Below are 24,462 nucleotides of genomic sequence, written 5' to 3' on the forward strand. Positions count from 1 at the left end.
CAGCTTAGTGAACCCATATACATAAAACATTTTCATCATGCATGCATCCATTAGATTACTTAATCACTTAAACTTGTAGGTTACTGTCAAATATATTTATAGAAATGTAAACATGAAACATAATAGATTCAATAACATATTTAACACAATGATTTAACATGGAAACCCAATTTGGGAAAAACCACTAGTAACATGCTACTCATTCTCACTCTTCTGAAGTGATGCCCTATGAAAGGCCAACCTTGTTAAAGGTTACAATTCACACTATTAAATGTGACCTGATTAAAGGATTTCAATCATCCTATTAGGAGTGAGCCTTGTTAGAGGACTTTAGATTATTCACTTGGAATGTCACTCAATTAAAGGATTTACAAATGACTATTAGGTCAACCTTAATCCAAAGGATTTACCCTAGACAGATACAATGATTAGAGAATAATGATAAGGTTTGATCTGATAACAACTTACAACTCTATTTGTAGATTACATATCTCTATTTTAGTCCTCCATTCTACTTGGCTTTCACACTCTTCAATTCTGATAGCTTGTTCATCCTTCAAGCATCCATACTCTTAAACCTTCTTACTTTGTTTTCCAATGTAGTTTTGTTTCTTAGGTCACCTCAAAATGGTTCACCATGAATTCTATGCCACCATCTCATCAACCTTATCTTCCACATGGCTCACACAATCCAAGAAATCAAACTTGTTGTCTTAGATTCATCAAATTCATGATCTTTCTCATAATGTTGATGCTCAACATTAACTAGCTTCTAATGCTTGGAACATACTGCATTGCTTGACATCCACTATTAAGACACTTGGCATGAACTAAAGTTTACTAGTTCTCAGCATCAACTAAACTTTATTCCGCTTACACTATTTTACTCAGCTTACACTAAAATTGACTTTTCTTTGCTCCAACTAATTTTCTACTCGGCTTGCACTACCTTTTCTCGGCACCTACTATGCAGAATGTTAAGCTTGGAAGACAAACTTTTTTTAATCTATTCTTCTAAACTTAATCAATGTAACCAACCTTTGCAACCTTAAGTAGATTATCAATGCACCATAATATCATTGTCTTAACTAATCCTTGTACTTCTTTTCATTTCATGACTTAACCTTTCCTCTAGGTGTTATTTTTACCTTATTTGATCAAATACTCTTCATCAATCAAACAAATGATAGTACTTAAATCATATAAGCAATTATCTTACTAGCAACTAGCAAGTTTGACGTCAGTGAAAAAACAATGATTGAAACACATTTATCATACTTGTATCAATCTATTTTCAATAGTTTAGGATTAGGTTGGAGGGAGAGAATGGAAGAGGACTTTAAGATTTTGATGCATATGTGTCTATAAGTGTGAATTTGAAGTTGGAATGTGGATTTGGAACATATTATGTATCTAGCCATAACCCAAAAGGCCTTATAGCTAGGCATGTATGTTGATAATTTGATCAATCAATAGAAATTATTGTTCTCTCTCGTTGGTGTTTTTCTCTTTGTGTGTTTTTTTGCTTGTGTTTATTATGCAAGGTGTTTGTATAGTTGGGTGTGCCTTTGGCCCTAGTTCTTCATCCCTCCTTGCACCAAGAGCCTAGTTATATAGAAGAATAACCTTAATAGCCTCTAAAATATCCCAATAGAAAAATATGATTTTCACAAAAACTATGAAGAGGCATTGGAAGAATTTGATTAAGAAAGTAATGAAAAGGGAAGACTAAATATTAAGCTCAAGGTTCCATGAGATTATATTAAGAAGATCAAGGAATGCATTGATGTTTGAAGGACTAAGTGAAAAGATATATGTTGAGAAAATCAACAATTCACATACTGTTATAAAACTCAAGAAGGAGAATCAAGAACTCAAGAATAATCTTTAAGTCACATTACATTGGTTAGCTAGGTATCATATGAAAGAAAATATGAGAAAGATAATCTTGAATCAAATCCAAAAGGTAAATCTAGTGAATGAAAATATTTGAACATCAACTCAAAAAGGTTATATATAAAGTTGATAATTCAAAGATCAAATAGAAGTTAAAAATTTTGGTTTCATGCTTTCTTCAGCATGCCATGTAATTCGGTAGGATGGCATGATGTTTTCTTCCCAGCATGAAGCTGACCGAGGTGGTGTAGTTACTCTCCTATCACCTTGCCTTCATTCTGTTATTATTTTGCACAATTTTGACCCCATGCATAGAATTATTTGGCTTTTACTTTCCATTAACAATCATTATTTTGGAGTCATCAATATTTATGCTTCCAATGATGCTATGGAAAGATCCTAGATGTAGGCCTAGGTGGCTGACAACTTGCCTCTAACTACTTGGGTTATGTGTGGGGACGTTAATATGGTTGAAGTGGCCTCTAACAAAGACGGCATTCTACCTTTTCGCTGGATAGTAGGGGAAAGACAAGCTTAGTATTACATGTGCAATTAATTGGGCCTTTTTTATCCCAATACCAACCACCACTAGGATAGTCAGGTTTGGCACACTTGGTCCAACTTTCGAGCTGGCTCTGACTGCTTATTAAAATGCCCTTATTGTGCTATGATCATTGCACAATCTTTTTTCTCTTTCTTTGAGGATCAAGATTTCCCTGTCATTCCCCTACTAGATGTGATGTTATCTGACCACTACCCCATTTATTTTGTCATTTCTTTGAAAATAGTTGTCTCAAAGGTGGCCAAGTCTTAGTTCTTCCTCAACATGTCTATGCTAATGCATGCTTCCACCATTTCGCACATCCTACATTTTTGGAACTTGGAGCCACATATGAATTCTCAAAGGGGATGGATTCAATGGTGGAATGATGTCATTACTAGAACTGCTTGGTTCCTACACATTTATTGGCAATAATTGGCTATGTTCCATAAACGATCATATGAAGCCAGCACGCTTGCCCTCAAAAAAGCCTTTAAGGCCCTCACCCTCAATCCCTTTGATGTGGACTTACAAATTTGGCTTGCCAAGCTTCGTCATGACAAACAAATTGCTGATAATTATGTTGCATAGGGAGCCCAAATCAAAGCCCGTCTCCACTAGTTGGAGGTTGGTGACAAAGCCTCATAGGAGTTTTTTCAAGCTCTTCGTGCTTGTCATAGAAATGTTGGGATTAAAAAAATCAAACAAGGAAATGTTGTTCTATCTAGTCTCTTTGCCTTCCTGCAAGCATTTATTCATCACTATGAGAACGTGTTTGCTTCCCAAGGAAATTCGTTTGCTTAGGAGGAAGCTCCCAGAAAGTGTATTTTTGTTACTCCAAACCATCTAGCAACTGAGCAACACACTTTTTCTGAGCAACTTCTTTCCCTCTAAGACCTTAAAGATGTGGTCTACTCCATGGAAGATGTCAAGTCCCCTGGGTGTGATGAGTTTCCTTGTGAATTCTACAAACACCTATGGGAGCATATAGGTCCTGATCTGCACAAAGTTTATCTTGAAGCCTATCACTCTAAAAGCTTAGGAGCCATTATAAACAAAGAAAATATTAAATTCATACCTAAAGCTGGTGATCCAAAGGACATATGTAATTGGATACCCATTACCCTTCTGAATGTGTCAAAATCAAGCACATGTTGCCCTTAATTATGCGACCAAAGAAAACTAGATTCATCAAGTCTAGATATATTCTTGACAACATTATTGCTATCTGGGAGGGAATGGAATGGGATTGCAAGTCTAATCAAAAGGCCATCTTTTTAAAGATAGATTTTGGTAAAGCCTATGGTCGCATTGAATGGCCCTTCATCTTGGCTATGCTCCAGCCTCTGGGTTTTGGCCCCAACTTCCTCCAGTCAATGGAGATGCTCTTTGGGGATGCTAATGCTTGTATTACCATCAACAATTCACAATCTAAGGCTTTTGGACTTTTTCATTCCATCAAATAAGGTTTTTGGCTAGCTCCTGCACTTTATGTCCTTGCTGCAGAAGGTTTTGGATATTTACTTGCACATTCTATGTCCTCAGGACTAGTTCATGCCATTTCCTTGCCTAAATCATCCTCCCAATTAGTCAATGGACACTTTTCTGATGATTCTTTTCTCACTCTTTTAGAGAATGAAGAAAACATCAATAATTATTTAAGTTGCTTGGACACCTTTTGTCAAGCATCTGGTTCTGCCATTCAATGGCATAAAATGCTCTACTTTTGCCAGTCATTTTTGCTAGCTCCACCTTGGCTCAGCTAGTTTGAGTGGAAATGGGTTGTTCACATAGAAATCTTCCACTTTCTTGGCATTCCTTTTGCATTCCAAGCATCACCTATGGAACTTTGGAATGTTGTGCTAGCTAAGATTAGCAAAAAGCTCAACTACTAGATTGCAAAGCCACTCTCCTTCGTGGGAAAATTCTAGATTTGCTCTAAGATTCTTCCAGCCACTCATGTGTATTACTCCTCCTACTAGGCTCCATCCAAAGCTTCTTAGATGAAGCTGGAAAGATTGCTCAGTGATTTTCTCTAGGCCTCTAGTTCTAATCACCATGGCTTTCACAGAGTGGCTTGGGATTTTTTTTGTCTCCCAAAAGAGTCTAGTACTGGTCTTGGCTTGCTTTTCACTCAGAGACAAGGCCTTGCTCTTTATGCAAAATGGATTATTAGGGCTATCTTAGGAAATGAAGCTTGGAAGATTCTAGTTCAGCACTACATTTCTTTCAGCTTCCCTATCAACAGGCCTACTTGGAAGGGGATTGGTTTCCAAACCCTTCTCATTATGCATGAGCTTGTGGTCATTCAGGGCTCCTTCATCATCAAGAGCATCTAGAAAACCTGGGAGGCTATTAAGCCCTATCTTTAATGGGCTAGAGATGAATTTCGCAATAGCCTCTCCTTGAATCAGCATAACATTTGGTGGTCTACCCTATTTTCTATTCAAGGTACTCCCCTCGCCAAGACTCAAGGGGCCAGTGCTTTGCACTTTTTCAAACATGGCATCAGAACTCCTAAGGACCTCTTTTCATAGGTCACCATGAGTTTCAAGACCTGGGAAGGTATGAAAGTACAGTACCACCTTGTCCATTTAGACCAGCAGACTTTTGACCTTCTGCTTTATTCCATCCATGTTCACTTAGTTCATAAAGTGGGGATTCAGTCTGTTTTCCCTTGGTGGCTTGATTGGAGGTGGTATCCTGCCACTCTTTTTTCTAATTACAAGCCAAGTTTGGGTTAGAAATGGCTTTTTCCTCATCTTCCCATGGTAGATATGCTAAACCATAGATGGCATTTGTAATCTTCTCTTTCTTAATGGAGAAAATACTTTGACACCATATGGAATGCTATAACTAAACCCAAGATTGCACATTTTACTTGGTGCCTTGCCTTCCAAGGTCTTCCCTTGGGGCCTTGGCTCAAACACATTAGGGATCCTAATCCTAAAAACCTCTTTTGTGGACAACCGAAGTCTTTCTTGCATATTTTCTGGTTCTGCAAGCGTGCTTAGAAATATTGGCACTAGATTCATGAATTTTTCAAGCCATTCAGACTTGAGTCTTTCTCTTGGCATATGATTTTACTAGGTGACTCTCCCAGATTTCCTCAAAAGCTCACCTAGATTTGGCATACCTTCAGGTTGGAGATCCTATTTTCTCTGTGGAAATATAGGAATGTTGTTCTTTTCACATAATTTTTTGGATGTTAACATTGCTATGTATACTAAGGCATGCATTTGTAATAATGTAATTATGCAGACTCAAGTGCAAGCTAATAAAGTTGCACTCAAAGTTGATCACCTATTGGAGCTGCTCAATCATTGGGGAAATGCTCCTTGTACTATTGCCTGAGTTCTTCCTGATTCCTCAACAGAGACCTCAACACCCCATGGCCACCATCCTTGATGCCACTCATCTGGCCACCACTCACACACCCCGCACTCCCAGGCTTCCCACTGTCACTCTCCCAATAGTGGTGATGGTGGATGGAGGTTTTTCTCATCTTCCCCACCTTGTGGTGGTAATAGTTGGTTACCAGCTCCTCCTCCTAGCTCTCATCATGTGCATTCTGGGAAGTGGCCTCGCCTGGACCTGGCAATTTCTCCTCCATATCTAGAGGTTAAAGATGTGGAGGCTACCATTTTTTCCATGGCTATTGATGATGGCTGGACTATTCCTTTCCTACCCCCCACTCCTAATGATGATTGGGGTTTTCAAGAAAAAGATGATCCACCACCCTTGGTTGGCACTACTTTGGTAGCCTAAGGTTGCCTTATATGTTTTTCTTTGATGAATAGTTTATGTTTCTGGCTGCGACCGTGTTTTTAGTTTGGCTTCAATTGAGTGAACTCTTTTGTGGGGTGATCTTGTATCCCCCAACCCCTTTTTTGTGAATTGTAAATTGAGTATATTTTATTAATAGAAAAGGTCACTATTCATCAAGAAAAGATCAAATACATAGAACTTGAAAAATGCACTAATATTGCAAAGAAATAGACTAATATAGTAAAGGGTGATCTTATTGAGACTATGTTACATCTTGATAAGTAATGAAGAATAATCCTAAGGAAGATGACAGGGATTGAGCATATGCTTAAGGTGAGTATTCTACAAAATGTGAAAGTATAAGTGAGAAAGAACATGTTCATGATAAAAATTAGGTAATAAATGAGAATGAGGAACCTAAAGAGAGAGAAAAGTATTTGAACAAAGATGTTATGTGTGTACAAATATGGACACATAGAGAAAGACAATAAAGGTAATTCAAATACTAAACTATTTACTTTGTACTATTTCAATTGTTGTCTTTATGGACAAAAGTCACATGATCTAAGAAACCTAACAAGCAATATAATGGAAGACAGAATAAAAGACCTAGCATGATAGCAAGAAGGCCTTTGGTAAATAATAATGTCATAAATAGTGGTGTCACGTGTTATAAATGTAATATCTTTAGATACATAGCCAAAGATGATAGACTTAAAGATGATAGAAACCTAGTTGCTAGAGGATTGACCATGGCCTTAAATAATTATATTCCACTAAATTGGTCCATGTAGTATGTGCTCAACAATAGAGTTGGAAAGTTTCTCTTTACCTCTTTATTATTAGAAGATGGATTCCACTAACTAGCATTAAATCTCCAAGCCTTGTACCAATTTGGTTTAAAAATAAACCTTGTGATGCATAATCCTAGATATCATAAAAATTTACTCCTACAAGAAAAAAGAAAGGAAGAGAAGAAAATTAATCTGACTCACCTGAACGACTATAATATCCTTGGGTGATATCCAAATTCTAAATTTGATCAAAATTATCATGATTTCTAGATCCTATACAATTTCATTGGCCATTTATATAGATTTTATAATGTCAAAAGACTTTGGGAAGAAAATATTTATTGAATCAATCTAAACCAAAGTCTAGAACCCATGCTAAAACATTCTTGCTTGTTCCTAGCAATGTCATCCAAAGAACCTTGTATGACCTAAGGCTACCATCACTATGTTAGAATGAATGTTGTTGAAGACCTATGTGGGAGATTGTTAGTATATTTAGAATATTTTTCTTGATATTTCCATGAGCTAGTATGTTACATTCACTAATGTGTTTTTCATTAATGTCATCATGGTTATCTTTCTATGAAGACTAGCAAAGTAGGAATGAGAGATTGGTTTCATGTGGTTCAAGGATTGCAAGTTGGAATTTTTGCAATTATCTAGAAATTTAGACATGTGTATCTACTATAGTTTAGTGCACATATGAAAATATGAAATTTGTACAAATTTATTATGTTTTTTTAGAAGAGTGTTTCTAGATAGCATTTATAAAAGAGAAGTTACTGCTAATCTAATTTTATTTCCTAATAGAGATAGAATATTCTTAAGCAAGCTTCCATGGATATTGAAGGCATGTTTAATATCATCTAGTTAAAAGAGAAAAGTTAGATATTTATTCTGTGATAAGTTATGTTAATTGTTCAACATGTATTCCTAGTTGAGTGGATTTTTCTCTTAATATGTTTTCGGAAGTGTAAAATTGAGTTGTAACATGTAAATGTTATACCTTAAAATCATCCTATGTTTATAATATAAATAAGAGATCCCTAAGGCTGACTTGTAATAATCATCAAGACTTGTATAAAAGAAAGAATGTTTTGATTGGAAAAATATATCCTATGTAGTCATGTGAATGGATTGGTCAAGTGCAAAGTGGATATGCAAATTTGTGAGAATCAGAGTAGAGGTTGAGTCTACTGGTATTCTTGGAACATTAAAGGAACTATGTTTGGAAAATATTAATTGTTGTTTTTGTAGTTCACTATTGATATACCTTTCTTTGTATTATTGAGTGAGGATGTATTGAATTTTTTTGGGTAGTGGGTCCAGCTGACTTCTTATCCACTCCTAACAGGGTTGGCACAACTCTAAATAGGGTTGGAATCTCCTAATAGGGATTCAAAGTCTCCTAATAGGGACTCATATGTACTGATTGTATCTCATTGACTCTTAACAGGGTTTATCCTTTCACAAGGAACTTTTATATTGGTTAATCATCTTGTGGAAATCATTCCCACCAAGGTTTTCCCTTTGATCAACGGTTTCCCTAGTTAACATATATAGTGTTATTGTCCATAGTTAACTTGCTATTGTTGTTTCTTATATTGTTTACATGTTTTAGAATTAATAAAAGTATTGAGAGTTTTTTTAAGAGTGTAATTGATCCCCCAATTATCTTGGTGGACTTTACTTTCTAACAATTGGTATCAAAGCATCAAGTCCTTGAAGAAAAAGCTTAACAACTTAAGGAGATCTATGGAAAATTTTAAGAAAGTTTTAGGTTCAATGATATTTTCAAATAAGGAGATAAGATGATAGGTGAGGGTATGAAAAAAAAATTTGTTGGACTTGCGAAGAATTTGGTCATTTTTCATCAAGTTGTCCTAAAAGTGAGAAGATAAAGCCTAAGAATCCTTATAAGTAAAATTTTACACAAGATTTATTCTATGTTGATGAGGATGATGAATTTAATTTTGATATGATAAATTTCTTAGAAAGTGATGATGAGGATGATGAAGTAGAAGAGTCAGTCTTAGTAACCATTGTTGATGACTATGATTCTGATGGAGAGAATAATCAAAGGACTAACAATAAGAATGTTGAGATGGGATTATTTTATGAAACTAACACTAATTTATAGATTTAATTACAAAGAAAATAATAGAGAGAATAACCTACATTAGAACCTAGAGCAAAAATCAATATTGAACAATTGACACCTTATAGAAATGTGGCAAACAAACACCCTACTAAATAAATCATTGGAAGTAAGGATTAAGGAATTATGACAAGGAACAAGGTACATGAAGAACTATGTTTAATTTCTCAAGTTGGACCTAAGATTGTTGATGAAGTCTATAAAGATTATTATTGGATGAAAGATCTAAAAGAGGAATTAGATCATACTGGAAAGAACAAGACTTGACAATTGGTTCCTAGACCTAAAGATAAGAATGATATTGGAACTTAATGAGTATTTAGAAATAAGATAAGTGAAAAAAAGTAAAGTTGTGAGAAAAAAATCAACATTGGTGTGCAAAGGATATTCACAATAAGAAGGAATTGATTTTGAAGAGACTTTTGCACTTGTTGCTAGACTAGAGGCAATAAGAATATTTTTGGCATATGTAGCTAACAAGAACTTTATAGTTTACCATACATTGAGGTATAATTATAAGGTGAGTTTGAAAATTCATCTTTGGATGGGGTACAATTACAATGTGATCAGTTACTTTATGTCACATGGATTGTGGGTGCTTTTGGAGAATAGAAGAAATAGTTGTTTCTTGGAGGCAAAGACTTTGAACCCCCTTGTTTTTTGGAGGAGATGGGTAATTTCAACAGGAACAAAGATATGGATGGCTAAAAGAAGAGATACAAGCCCAATAATTGTTTAGATTGGAAACAAAAGCCTAATGTATGGACAATTCTGGAAAGAGGTAGGATTATGGGCTACCTAGAAAAGCGTAAGGGTAGTAATCCCTCCATCACTAGATAAGTTCTCAATACACGAAAAAATGGAATTGTTGTTGTAGGGAATCAACACATGGAGGTCACTAAGAAAGTTATCACTGAAGCTATAGGTTTGGAAATGGAGGGGATCAATTTCTTTAGGGATAGAAAAGTTTTAGACAGAGCTATTGATATTTTTATAGAGTCAAACCAGGAAAGAAAAAGGTTGGTTAAAATCAATAACTCTTACTTTAGCTCTAAAATTATTTATAGTCCTTGGAGATCTGTCATGTTTGTTTTGATTGAGTATATTACCATGGATGAACATTATTCCAAAATTTATGGTCATCATATCATGTTGGTGAACCATTTTAGGCATGGGGCTAGGATTAATTTCCCTTTTTACCTAATGCAATCTTTGGATAGCTATATTATGAGCTTATAAAATGACCTAGATAGGGACCATGCCTATTATGAAGGGTTTACAGCTTTAATCATGAATTTTTTGAAAATGAAGAAAGTGGAAATGTCTTGTACATGCAAGAAGACTCTCCAAGATTATGGTACTAAAGGGAGTGAGTCTGAAGATGTCTATGAGGGTGAGATGGATGAGGAGGAGTATTAGACAATTGAAAACAAAAATGGAAGATTTCTTCCCACTGTGGCTCATCCTCTAAGAGAAGGAAGAACAATGATGAGTTGTATTATGATACTAATTTGGGTTCTGATGAGGAGATTGTGGAGAAAAAAGGTAAGAAGGGTAAGGGGGGAAAATTGGATGTGAAAGGTCTCTCTCCTATATAGGGGCTATGGACATTAAGGGTAAGAAGAAGATGCCCAAAGGGGATATCAATTTGAACTTGGGAATGTATAGGATCATGGTGTGCTAAAAATTGGTGACCTGAAAAATATGTAGTTTTGAAATGCCTCCATGCATTTTAAAATCTATTCCAACTTTTTTCCCACCCATCCTAATACCAAACCCAAAAACTAACACTTTTATAAGGCCTATTATATCTTTGGATAGCAACCCTACATGGTCAACTTTAAAAGTGTCAAAAATATCCCAAAAATATGTTTTTGGCCTGTTCTTATGTGTTTTCTACTTGAAACATGTAGATGACAACTTTTTTTTCACCCAAATTTGATGAAACAACAAGGGTTTCTTAAGAATGTTCTTAGATTTCCGTAAATGTAATGTCTGTCAAATTACAAGTTCAGTAAGTAATTATTACTCACTTTCTAATGGAGTTACGTATAAAATGTTGATTGACACACAGATTTAAAAACAATTATAACTTTCAAATAGTACAACATTTTTAAAATCCAAAAGATGCACCACATTCTATGCTTCTTCTACTATAAGGAACAAAAGAAAAAAATTACAAATTTTTAAATTAGTTAAGGTAGTCAGACATGATAGTTTTTTATTCCAAAAATATTATAGAAGAAAATAATAATTAATTTTTTATTTAGAATAAAAATACCCAAAAATATGTGTCGCATCTGTGAATGAGTCTAATTCTTATATCTAGAATCTTTTTTTAAAATATTATCATTTGGTTTTGCTTAATGTGGTCAAACATACATCTACTTCTTATTTTTGTCCTAAAATTTTTGTACTATTGCATTAAAATTAAAAAATTTGACCAATCATTTTTTTTTCTTTTTTTTAGATAAGGCCTAGTAGTTTAGAAACTAACTAGAGATTCTTTTCTATCAACTTTTTGATAGAAAGTCTATAGGGTAAAGATGACACCCTTTTTTTTCAAGGTTTTAAAAGTTTGTACACGCTATAGCATGTACATGCTTTAGTGTGTACGCACTATAGCTTGTATGCACTTTTCAAAACAAAAAAAATTATAAAGTACATACGCTCTATTAAGAATTAAATTTAAAAAGTTTTAAATAGCATATGCACACTATAGCGTGCACACATTATAGGGCACACGCACCATTCAAAGCTTTGCATTCTACCAAGCCTAATGTTTGGTTTTACCTTGGGGATCTAACCCAAATGTATGGAGTCTGTAAACTGGTTTGAGATGTGTTTTGCTGCAAGTATATGAAAAATGATTGGTTTTTCATGTGTGCTCTCCTTCAAGTTTCCTCGTGGTTGAGCATCGATAAAATTAGGTTACATGAAATTGTAGGTCTCTATGTTAGCTATATAACTATATAATTTATTTTTTATTTGAACTATTTCAAGCCTTTCATCTATAATTTCTTTTGAATGTATGTCCATTTTTTGTCAAAAACCAACATGTGCTAATTGGCCTATAGATTTTAGCTCATTCATCAAATTTTGCAACAACTTAGTTTTTTAGAAACTAGACTCCATTCTACACACTTTGAAAAAAAGAAGTTTTGATTTTAAATTAATTTTTAATCATTTCAAGGGGGAGCACACAGATATTTCATGTTTCTGGGATGTGTCTAATTAAAAGATTCATTAAAAAAAAAATACACATTATAAAATTACCCAAAAAATCTGGGATAAACTACATAGTGTTAGGTAACATTTGACCAAAGTGATTAAAGAATTTCATAAAAAAAGTTAAAACTTTAGGGGGCCCACACTTTGTACTATGTTATTTTTTTTGGAATAAATAGTACCACTTTCTGTGGCCCCCTTTTTTGAGGACCTAAAACTAAACCATTTTGGAAAAAAATTAGTAGTTTAGGAACTAGATTCAAAGGACTACAACTGTTGTTTTTGTCATATTTAAAATTTTGAGCATAACTATCTTCAAATTCTTGTTGAAGTTCAAAAATTGTTGATTTCAAAAAAAAGGTGTCCACTTATACCCCCCTATTGGCACCACAACTTGGTGCACTTACCTATAACAAGTTGAAAATTGTACGTTGCGTTGACATAACCATGATTTATTGATTTTCATTGCCACTTAATCACATAGTTTGGTTGATCATGATGTTGGAAATAATCAAGACTAGCTAGGTTACTAAGAGGGGAGGGGTGAATCAGTAACCTCAAAAACTTTAAATCAATTCAATACTTGATCCATACATCATTCATTCATCTAATCTACTATATGCATGAGAAAGATAAACATTTACAACACATGAACATAGAATTTTGGTGACCCAGAAACCTTCCAAATAGAAAGTAAAACTGGGGTGGGGATGATACCCACAAAACTTTGTTACTGCAATATGAAGTTATCCTTTTAGGGCTTACATTGATCACTTCTGTTGATCTTGCCTATTAAGAGCAATTTGGACTGCTAGATCCACCTTGTTAGAGGATTTACAAACATACAATGAAGTATGCACTCTGTTAGTAGATTTATACAAAGACTATTAAGTCTACCTCATTAAAGGATTTACAAAACTGATTCACCTATTAGGATGAAACAATGGATCTACTTACAACTTGATTTCTGATTAGATCATTGAAGTACAGATCACCTCTTGTGACTGATGAATCTTTACTACTCCTTGTAGACCTTGCTAAATACTCTGCTCTATTGTTGATTCATTTTCATTACATGTCCATTTCTTAAAACATCTTCATATCTATTAAAAATGATATAATACATTACATATATACCATTCCAATAATTACAGTAGCAAGGTTGGCCAAAACACAAGTGAATCAAAATATTACTGAGTCGGCCAAACAATAGAAAACTCAGGTTCTTCAAGCTCACTTGGTAACCTTCTGATACTCGGCATCCACTACATTACTTGGCATCATCACGCACTCGGTAGAAGTAGAAGCTCGATCCATACTAATCACACAACATAGCTTGGAACTCGATAACCATTGGAGACTCGGTAGATATAGTATCACTCGGTAAAAATTCAATCCTTCATTTACCTTGCTTTCACTTGGTAAACACTACACTTCCATCACTCGATAAAAACTGGCTTCCATCACACAAACTGATGACTCGGTAGACACTGTGAAGCTCAATGAACATTGTATGCTTGGTAGATACTACTGGGCTGCACACTCACTCAGTAGCTTCATGAATGCTCTATATGAACTACTTAGGTGATGAACCTACAAGGTAAGCACTGAATTCTCGGTATACACTGTAGACTGAGTGATGAACTCTGTAATCATTTAGAATTGAATAAGTGTTGTCACTAATGACAAATACAATATAATGCCAACAATCTCCCCCTTTGGCATTAGTGACAAAAAAACTTATGAGCCAAACATTGTGTACACTGACATACTGGATTTGATTTTTCAAAATTGATCTTTGTAAACCTGTTGTATATACATTTCTTACATGTCTTTACATATCTCCCCCATACATATGGCATGGTATATACATAGCTTATCATTGTACATATATCAATATATCTCTCTTATTTTCTCCATTGTCTCTTACCCCCTGTTTGACTTTTACTATCTCTTACTCACAATAATCTCCCCCTTTTGACAATAATTCCAAAGGTAATCATACTTATACAAAGACACCAAAAATGTGAGAAAAACTTAGAATGTACCTTAAGAATGAGAGCCAATGTCTTATCCTAGTTCTCTTGCAAAATTTTGCAAGTGGAGAGAGCCACTTGAACTTCTGCAGAAAGTTCAATCATATGATTTGCTATAGAAAAATTGTTATCATGGATCAATGTTTTTGAATAAGTGGTGTGCTTTTGCATTGTGTCCATGATAGGAAGGATCATGTTCTAGATGTCTAATAGTGTAGACCGGATCCTTGCTTCCTCTCTCAATAGTTCTACCTACATGTCTGACAGGAATCTAATCTTTATGTGATGTATGAAGCTTGAACTAGGGTCAAGCTGCAACTTTTGAGCACTAACCTTCAGATCTTCATCAATTTTACTCAATTTTACCTTTATTTCTTTTTTATACTCAGTAACATCACATAGCTTGGCAAAAAAGGATGTTACATTTGTAAAAGAATTTTCAAGATTGCTCAAAATTGGAGATAGTTCAACCTACTTTATTGCAATTTGCTAAGCAATGTGCTCAAGCACTTTATTATCAAATTTCTTCTCTGCCTTTTCTATAAGCTTCTCCTGACCAGAAGTGTCCTCATTGAACTTTTTTACAACCTCTTCTAATTGTAACAAAATGTGTTGAGATGAATCCACATCAACACATATTGCCTCAGTAATTATATTTTTAGCACTTACAATTATAGTGAATTTTTCTGCCTTGCTCTTTACTCTAAACATTGACTAACCAGTCTCATTTCATCAACTGTGATAGTATCCAAATCTATCTTAGGTATAATTATTTCCTTGTCCAAGTCTATATCCTCATCCATTTCCTTGCTAGTAAGCAAAATTTTTAGTGGAGTCTTTGGTTTTATTTTAGTGCTTACAATAGTTGATGAAGTTGGACTAGCAGAAAAAACTTGAATTGAGCTAACTAGAGGAAAAATGAGACAGGTGCTAATTGTATCCAAAATTGATGTGCTTCTCAAGAATGAAGTATCAATAGATAATGTACCAACTAGAATATTTAAAACTAAAGTACTAATTGAAACAAAAATAGATGTAGTTGAAGCTATGGATGAAAAAATTGTAGATCAAACTGGCAAACTTACTATACAAGCTGCAATAGATGACTCAGGAGCTGATAAAGAGGGTTGCAGCTTGGTAGATGAAGTGCTTGACACTTCCATTGAAGATACTTGCAGCTAGGAGATGATAGGTGATGGTTCAGCTATTGATGTGGCAATTGTGCTCACAGTCTCACTTGCAGAAGTTATTTCTATAGTAGATGTAATAGTCTTTAGTGGAGAGTGAGGAAGGGATGCAATAACTTCTGCTACAATTTTTATTGGATCTTCTTCATCCTTGTCTTCCTCTTCAGCTTCATAATCATCCTTTAGTGCCTAATATTTCTCAACATCAAAAGTGGCACATGGAGCATTATCTCCTTCATCATTGTCACTGTCATCATTATCATCTTTGATTTCTACAAGATCAATACTGGGCTTTTTTCGATGATAGATGTTCTTCCACATGTTTGTTGCATCTCTTACAACATGCTCAATATCCTTAATTAAAATCAAACATGTGTGAAATCTAATCATCATTTTACCTTCGTTGTTCTTCATTGTTGTCTTTATTTCTACTTCAGTATGACTCAGTAGAAGATTCTTCAAGGATTGCTCATATATTTCCTTGGCCGTTTGGGTGGCTGACTCCCACCTTGGTTGCAATCTCACCAACAACTCTTTGGAGATTTGAGGGGCAAGTTCGTCTAGGGAGTATTTCCATTTTCCCATCTTGTTAAGTACTAGTTCCTCAATCTACATTTTCTCTGCATCAGTCCTTGTTTCAAATTTCAATGCCTTGAAATTTGTAATGCTAGCTCCCTCTTCCATTTTTTTCAATCTTTCATGGAAGATCAGTTGGGCTTGTTGAATACTACTTCACCTTTGTTCTTACCTTTTTCTCGCCTTTGTGAAAATAGCTATGGAGGCTTTAGGTGGCTTGGTAATGATTACCTTGCCCTTATTTTTGACTGGCTCTACCTCCTTCTCTGATTCTTCCTCTATATCTTCTGGTCCTTGCTCCTCTTCTTCATCCTCACCTTTTCCTTCAGTAATCACTAGGGGCTCGATAGTAGTTTTTAACTTGGCAACCTTTCTCTTGCCTTTATTAATTGCTTGACGAATTTTGATTTCAAGCTCAATTATGTCCTTTGCCTCATCATATGTTCCAAAAATTGGTTGCTTTGGATCTACTAGCTCATTCACCAATGCTTCAATAATATCCCTAGTTTCATTAATATTCACCTCATAAGGAAGAGGTTTCACCCATGCAACTCGGGGTCTGACTGCTTGAATGTATACTTTATCACAATCAACCATAAAGCATACATCATCTTTGTAGTCTTCAACCAATTTTGGTGGAATTCGAAACCTATTATTCATCCTTTCCTTGAAATCTTCAAAATAATTATCCATGATGCTATTAAAGTTTACACCCATTTCTACTACAAACTCATTTATCTAATATAGAATAGGAATGTCTTTTCTCCACACAATAGTTCCTTTGGATGAAAAGAATTTTTGTACATAGAAGAAAAGAGATGTCAACAATGAACCAAATTTGCAAGGGTTGTTCTTTGGAGTCCTAATGCTGTCCATATTCTTGTTCAATTGTATTAACAATAATTCTGACAGATCAAATTCCAAATTTTTCTTCACAACCTTGAATGCCAAATCCACAGCCTCATAGGGCACACTGTTCAAACGACTCAAGCTATAAATCTTGTGAGCAATGACGTGAATGCCAAACCTTAATTCAACATTAGAAATAGTGCTAACCTTCAAACCTCTACTATCCCATTCAGCTAGGGTTTTCTTCTGAAGTTTGTCCCGACCTAGGGTTTTGGTAGTTTTTGCTTTACTTAGCATGGGGAGACCAGTAATCCTATGAATCATCTTCTTGGTGATTAATACTAGCTACTCTAACCATAGTTGACCATTGTGCACATGACTGAAAATGTACCTAATCCACTTAATCTAGAAACTTCTTGGCATATGTGAGATATTGGTTAATCCTTTGGTCTCTAGATGCTTATGCTCGGGTTTCAAAGAGCCATCAACACTCATTTCTCCTAGGATATTGTCCATTTCTAGGTTTCCAATCTCTTGAATAGAACATCTAAAATGAGTACGAATATCGTTGATAAAAAGTACATTTGGTGGAGTTTGCAATTGAGCTCCATTGGGGTCGAGTGATTTTGCAATTACTGGAACTAGCTTGAAATTTGGCGCCTTCCACTCCACACCTTTAACTAGCATTTCTAAACCTCTTTTTGCCTTGGTGTTGCTGCTACTCCTAGATGCCATTGATGCTCGGTAAAAGATAGGAATTTTTTGTACAAATCCTTCGCTAGAAAATTGCCTAAAATTGCTTAGAATTTGCTTGAGTGCACCTAAAAATTTCTTAGCTCTGAAATCGTGGTGAAGAATGAAGTTAAATTCTACCTTTTTGATGAAAATTTTTTCATTAATGCTCTATACGAAAGTAGCTGAGATGACATGGGTATGTGCAGGATCATGGTGTGCCAAAAAGTGGCAATGTGAAAAAAATAGAGTTTGAACATGTCTAAAATCGCTTCAAAATTTGCTCTGACTTTTTTCCACCTATCTAGGTACCAAACCTAGAAGGAAAGGCCGAGCCTTATCGAATATCCGATTTGATATCGGATATCCAATAATCTTATAACATTATTATTATTATATTATAAAAATATAAAAATATTATATTATAATAGTATAATATATTATTTAATATTATATAATATTATATTATAATTATTATTATTATACTGTAATATAATAATATTATTATTATTATATTATAATCATATAATAATCTACAATAATAATAATATTATATTATAATATATTATATTATAATAACATTATATTATAATGTATTATATTATAATAATATAATATAATATTTAATATTATAATATATAGTAATGTAATATAATATATATATAATATAATATAATAATTTAAAAGTAATATATTATAATATAATATATAATGAAAAAGTATAATATATTATAAATTATAATATAATAATATAATAATAATAATAATATATTATAATAATATAATAATATAATATATAATAATAAAAAAGTAATATATTATAATATAATATATAATTAAAAAGTATAATATATTATAAATTATAATAATATTATATAATAATAATATTATATTATAATAATATAATATAATATAAAATATAATATAATGTAATATCTTATATATTAAATATCATATAAAATATAAGATATATGTTATATATGTTATATCTTATATATATAATATAAGATATGCACCATATCGGATATCTGATATTATATCGAATAACTGATATTGAATCAGATATCCGATCTAATATTAGATATCTGATATCTGTGACATTACATAAAAATAAAACCAGACCTATGGACCCTTATTTCGCATGTTTTAGGGGCCAGTATTTGCACGCGATCGGATATCAAATAGTAGATCAGATATCGGATATTAAAGTATATGTTTTTTTTTAACTCATTTTTAATCTAAATTCAATAGATTTTAGCATGATTTTGTTTTTTTTAGTTGAATCTAGGGTTTTTTTGAGAAAAATGGTTTAAATTAAGGTTTTTTTTTAATATATATTATGTTTTGCAATTCAATAGGAATGGCTGATCAGAATGATGACACTGAGGCAGGGAATAATATTCCTCGTAACCCCCCACCAAATGATCCATTACCCCCACAAAACCATCCACCAAATGATCCTCTACCCCCTTAAAACCCTCCTCGAATCGAGGATTTGATAAATGAAAATCTCATCGAGCTGAGAGGTTTGCATAGAACATATAATAATGTACCCACATTGGCTTCTATGTTATCCACATTAAACACCATAGTGGATAACATTGAAACCCTTACAAACCAACAAAATGCCGCTCTTCATTGGCGTGATGAAATGCACGAGATGTTTGATGATGGTTTGGATTATGATGAGGTTGCGGCCCTCAACATAAGCAAAGATGATTTGGCCAGCCTTTTTGTGAACCCAAAAATGGGTTTACCAGTGGACCCAAAAAAATTCAAACAATTGATTAAATGGTGCACAAATGATGCCATATGTGCAAACTTTTGGGATCGTTGGTAGATGGTCTTTGATATCCCTCCACATGGAAATTTAGTCATACCATTTTATTTCCTTAGAAAATTATGTGTAGAATTTGTGTTAAAACTTAAAGTGAACTATTGGAGCATGAAGCCCAACATGGGCTTAGGACTAGGAGCTCCTCAAGATAGACCCTCTTCCTAGTAGAAGAAAGCTAGCACTTCACCCCCCCCGCCCCCCCCACTAATATATCCCCTCCTCCTCGAGTGCAGCATCTAGATATTATGAGAGAGTCTAGGTCTCAGACCATTAGAGCCATTTATACGCTGAGTAGCCTAATGATGTCTCAGGCTAGGTTAGTCTTGCCTCCTCGTGCTGATGATGTTGGTGCCAATTCATCATCGGCTAACTCATCACACGTTTGTGTGCCTCACATTTGCATTACATGCAAGAATATTTTCCTAGGTCCCATAGGTGATCTTCTTGAGTATCATTTTGTATTAGACGAGGATACACCAGACACACACGCAGAGGTTATAGACCCTGATGTGAGAGAGGAGGGGAATGCAGAGGCATGGAATCCTTCGGTGTCGGTACGTGTATTTTTTTTTTTTTGTTATGACATATGTGATTTAAAGTTAATTTTTATAATAGAGTAATTTTAATTTTTAAGACATATTGACTTTTATATGTATGTCATCTTCATTCACATTTACTTGATGACCGAGGAGGAGCTTAGACAGGTTGATGATGCCACGCTCTCGGCCATTTCATTTGGCCTTGAGACATCTACAGTACATTATGTTGTGTTCGCATTTTTTTCCTATTTGATATTGTAGCATATATGGTTGCTAATCTTTCATTTATCTTATAGGTAGCACCTTCCCTAGGGGGACAAAGTGCGGGGGGTGAGCCAACATGCATTGACAAAGGAAAGGTAATTAGGCACTTTCTATTTGATTAAATATCAATGCATTCTTGTAAAATGTTTGTGGTAATCCCACTTAATTACATTCTTTATTGTATATAGGGCGTGGCTACTGGTGATGAGCTTGTATAGATTCCGTGTCATAGACCATCAGGGATTTTCATTCGCACTGAGAGCCACATTGTATGTATAAGTATCATTTATTTTTTATTATCTTTATCTTCATAAATAAATTCAAAACTAATTTTATGATATTAATAACTACTATTTTGTATCTCATAGGAGACTCCTAGTGCACATGAGGTCCGACGGGAGAGTTATGTAGATTTGATGATGCAGCCACTCACTCTTGAGAAGGAGCCTACAATAGTAAGTTGTAGTTTGAATTCATGATTAAATATGTTATAAATTTAGCATGCTATGAATTATAATGTTATAGTTTAAATTGTAGATTCATCTGATAAAGGTATTTGAACATATACAGCCCACAATCAGAGAGGTACCAACATTGTCGAGGGCATATGAGAGGACTCCTGACTGGCGCAAGAGGTCAATGAGAGAGGTATTTATTATGCAAGTTTTATAGTATAAATCTCCATTAGAAAAAAGATCATTATGCATTTGAGTAATTCAATGTTAGATACGCAGAATCATATAAATTTAGTAGTCTAACTTTGGGTTTTCCTTTTTTGTTTATGTAGGAGGCATCTGATCCACCTAGTGCAGCGAGGAGGCTGCATTTTGATCATCCACCAGCACCCTAGGATAGTATAGTTGTCGTAGGATGCATCATGAGACATTTTGAGATGGCATATGCCACATTGTATATAGAAACATTGATATTATACACATTCTGATGGCATGATCAACCACATTTTGTATATGGATCTATGTATTTTGATATATATTTGAGTACTTTGTCTATGGATACATTATCTTTGATATATATTTGTGTAAAATTTTGTCTATGGATACATGTATTTTGATATATATTTTTTTCATTTATGTGCACAATGATATACATATTAATTTAGTATCTAGTATTGTTCAATTTATCATGGATCATGTGTATTGTTCATGTTTATGGAATATCATTAGTTTTGATTATATTTTTTATATTCGATTCAAATGCAATAATTTTTTAATAACATTTTAACAACCTTTATTATCAAATTTGGATGCAATGTATAATTTGAAGTGCTATCATGACATAAACACACTTGTTAATCTCCTACACAAGGTTCAAATAACCCCTAATCTGATTTTAAACTCCATCTTCAACCTTGAAACTAACTCTTGGCTTCAAATCTAATCTCAACACAGTTAAGGACTCCACTCCTCAACCATGGATTCTTTTCCCAACCACCAAGCCATTAATAGATTCATAATCTTTGATAACTAGCAGTTCACTTTGTTACTATCCTCATACTACAACTTTTCAATTTCAACATAACTTCAAAATATCTCAACTTAAGAGACTTGATTGGATAGTTCATCGATAGCCCTCACAAGCTCTAAGTTATTTTAGGCCTCAACATCAATGTCCTGTAGCATTCAACGGTTCATTGATAGCCCTCATGAGCTCTGAGTTATGACCGTCGAAATATCGACCTCAAAATGCACTTAGATCACCTTGGAGACTCCTCAGTATGGGGTGGCCACAGACGATGGATGGTCTCTGTGGCCAAAACAAGGGTGTTACTAAGGTTCACCCACCCACCTGGAGCTAATGGCATTGACAATTCGATGCCAAGATCAGTGGTTTCAAAGTTAGGTTTTGGTGCACCTATGAACTAAGGCACACTATGAGTTTTGGCATTGAGCGAGATCACTGTTTCGAATGCAAAAAGAATGTGATCTCTCAAAAATGAGATAAGTTATTTTACGCCTCAGTATCAATGTCCTGTAGCATTTGACAATTCATCAATAGCCCTCACGAGCTCTGAGTTATGACCCTTGAAAGATTGACCTCCAAAGGCACTTAGAGCACCTTGGAGACTCCTCAGTACGGGGTGGTCGTGGGTGATGGATGGTCTCCATGGCCAGAAAAAGGGTGTGACTAGGGTTCACCCACCCACCCAGAGCTAATGGCACTAATGATTCGATGCCAGGATCAGCGATTTCAAAGTTACGTTGTGGTGCACCTATGAATTGAGGCACACTACGAGTTTCGGCATCGAGTGAGATCACTTTGTTGAATGCAAATGGAATGTGATCTCTCGAAAATGAGATAGATTATTTTATGCCTCAGCATCACCATCCTGTAGCATTCGACAATTCATCAATAGCCATCACGAGCTCCAAGTTATTACCCTTGGAATATGGACCTCGAAAGGCACGTAGAGCACCTTGGAGACTCCTTGGTATGGGGTGGCCACGGATGATGGATGGTCTCCATGGCTAGAAAAAGGGTGTGACTAGGGTTCACCCACCCACCCAGAGCTAATAGCACTAATGATTTGATGCCAAGATCAGCAGTTTCAAAGTTATGTTGTGGTGCACCTATGAACTGAGGCACACTATGAGTTTTCGCATCGAGTGAGATCACTATGTCGAATGCAAATGGAATGTGATCTCTCAAAAATGAGATAGGTTATTTTAGGCCTCAGCATCACCGTCCTATAGCATTTGATAGTTCATCAATAGCCGTCACGAGCTCCGAGTTATGACCCTCAAAATATCGACCTTGAAAGGCACTTAGAGCACCTCGGAGACTCCTCGGTACGGGGTGGCCATAAATAATGGATGGTCTCTATGGTCAGAACAAGGGTGTGACTAGGGTTCACCCATCCACCCAGAGCTAATGGCACTGACGATTCAATGCCAAGATTAGTAGTTTCAAAGTTACGCTATGGTGCACCTATGAACTAAGGCACACTGCAAGTTTTGGCATCGAGCGAGATTGCTATGTCGAATGCAAATGGAATGTGATTTCTAAAAAATGAGATAGGCTATTTTAGGTCTCAAAATCACCATCTTATAGCATTTGACAGTTCATTGATAGCCCTCATGAGGTTCGAGTTATGACTGTCGAAAGATCGACCAAAAAATGCACTTAGTGCACCTTGTAGACTCCTCGGTATGGGGTGGCCGCAGACGATGGATGGTCTCCATGGCTAGAACAAGGGTGTGACTAGGGTTCACCCACCCACCCAGAGTTAATGGAACTAACTATTTGATGCCAAGATCAGCAGTTTCAAAGTTACACTGTGGTGCACCTATGAACTGAGGCACACTACAAGTTTTGGGATCGAGCGAGATTGATGTACTGAATCCAAATGGAGTGTGATCTTTCCAAAATGCTATAGATTATTTTAAGCCTCAGCATCACTATCTTGTAGCATTTGACAGTTCATCGATAGCCCTCATGAGCTTCAAGTTATGACCCTCGAAAGATCGACCTCGAAATGCACTTAGAGCACCTTGGAGACTCCTCAGTACTGGGTGGCTGTAAATGATGGATGATCTCCATGGCAAGAACAAGGGTGTGACTAGTGTTCACCCGCCCATCCAGAGCTAATGGCTCTGACGATTAGATGCCAAGATTAGCGATTTCAAAGTTATGTTGTGGCACTGCAAGTTTTGGCATCGAGAGAGATCATTGTGTTGAATCCAAACGGAATGTGATCTCTCAAAAATGAGATAGGTTATTTTAGGCCTCAACATCACCATCCTGTAGCATTTGACAATTCATTGATAGCCCTCACTAGCTCTGAGTTATGACCCTCGAAAGATTGACCTCAAAATGCACTTAGAGAACCTTGTGGACTCCTCTGTACAGGGTGGTTGCAGACGATGGATGGTCTCTGTGGCTAGAACAAGGGTGTCACTAGGGTTCACCCGCCCACCCAGAGCTAATGGCACTAATGATTCAAACAATTCTACCCATTAGGAGTTAGATTTTAAAAAGTTGTCAAGAAAATTGCAAAAGTTGCTAAGCAACTTTTTGCAATTTTTGCGCTAAGATAAGT

Source organism: Cupressus sempervirens, chromosome 1 (assembly GCF_028749045.1).
Source record: "Cupressus sempervirens isolate cs-2001-9-10 chromosome 1, ASM2874904v1, whole genome shotgun sequence".
Taxonomy (NCBI): Eukaryota; Viridiplantae; Streptophyta; class Pinopsida; order Cupressales; family Cupressaceae; genus Cupressus; species Cupressus sempervirens.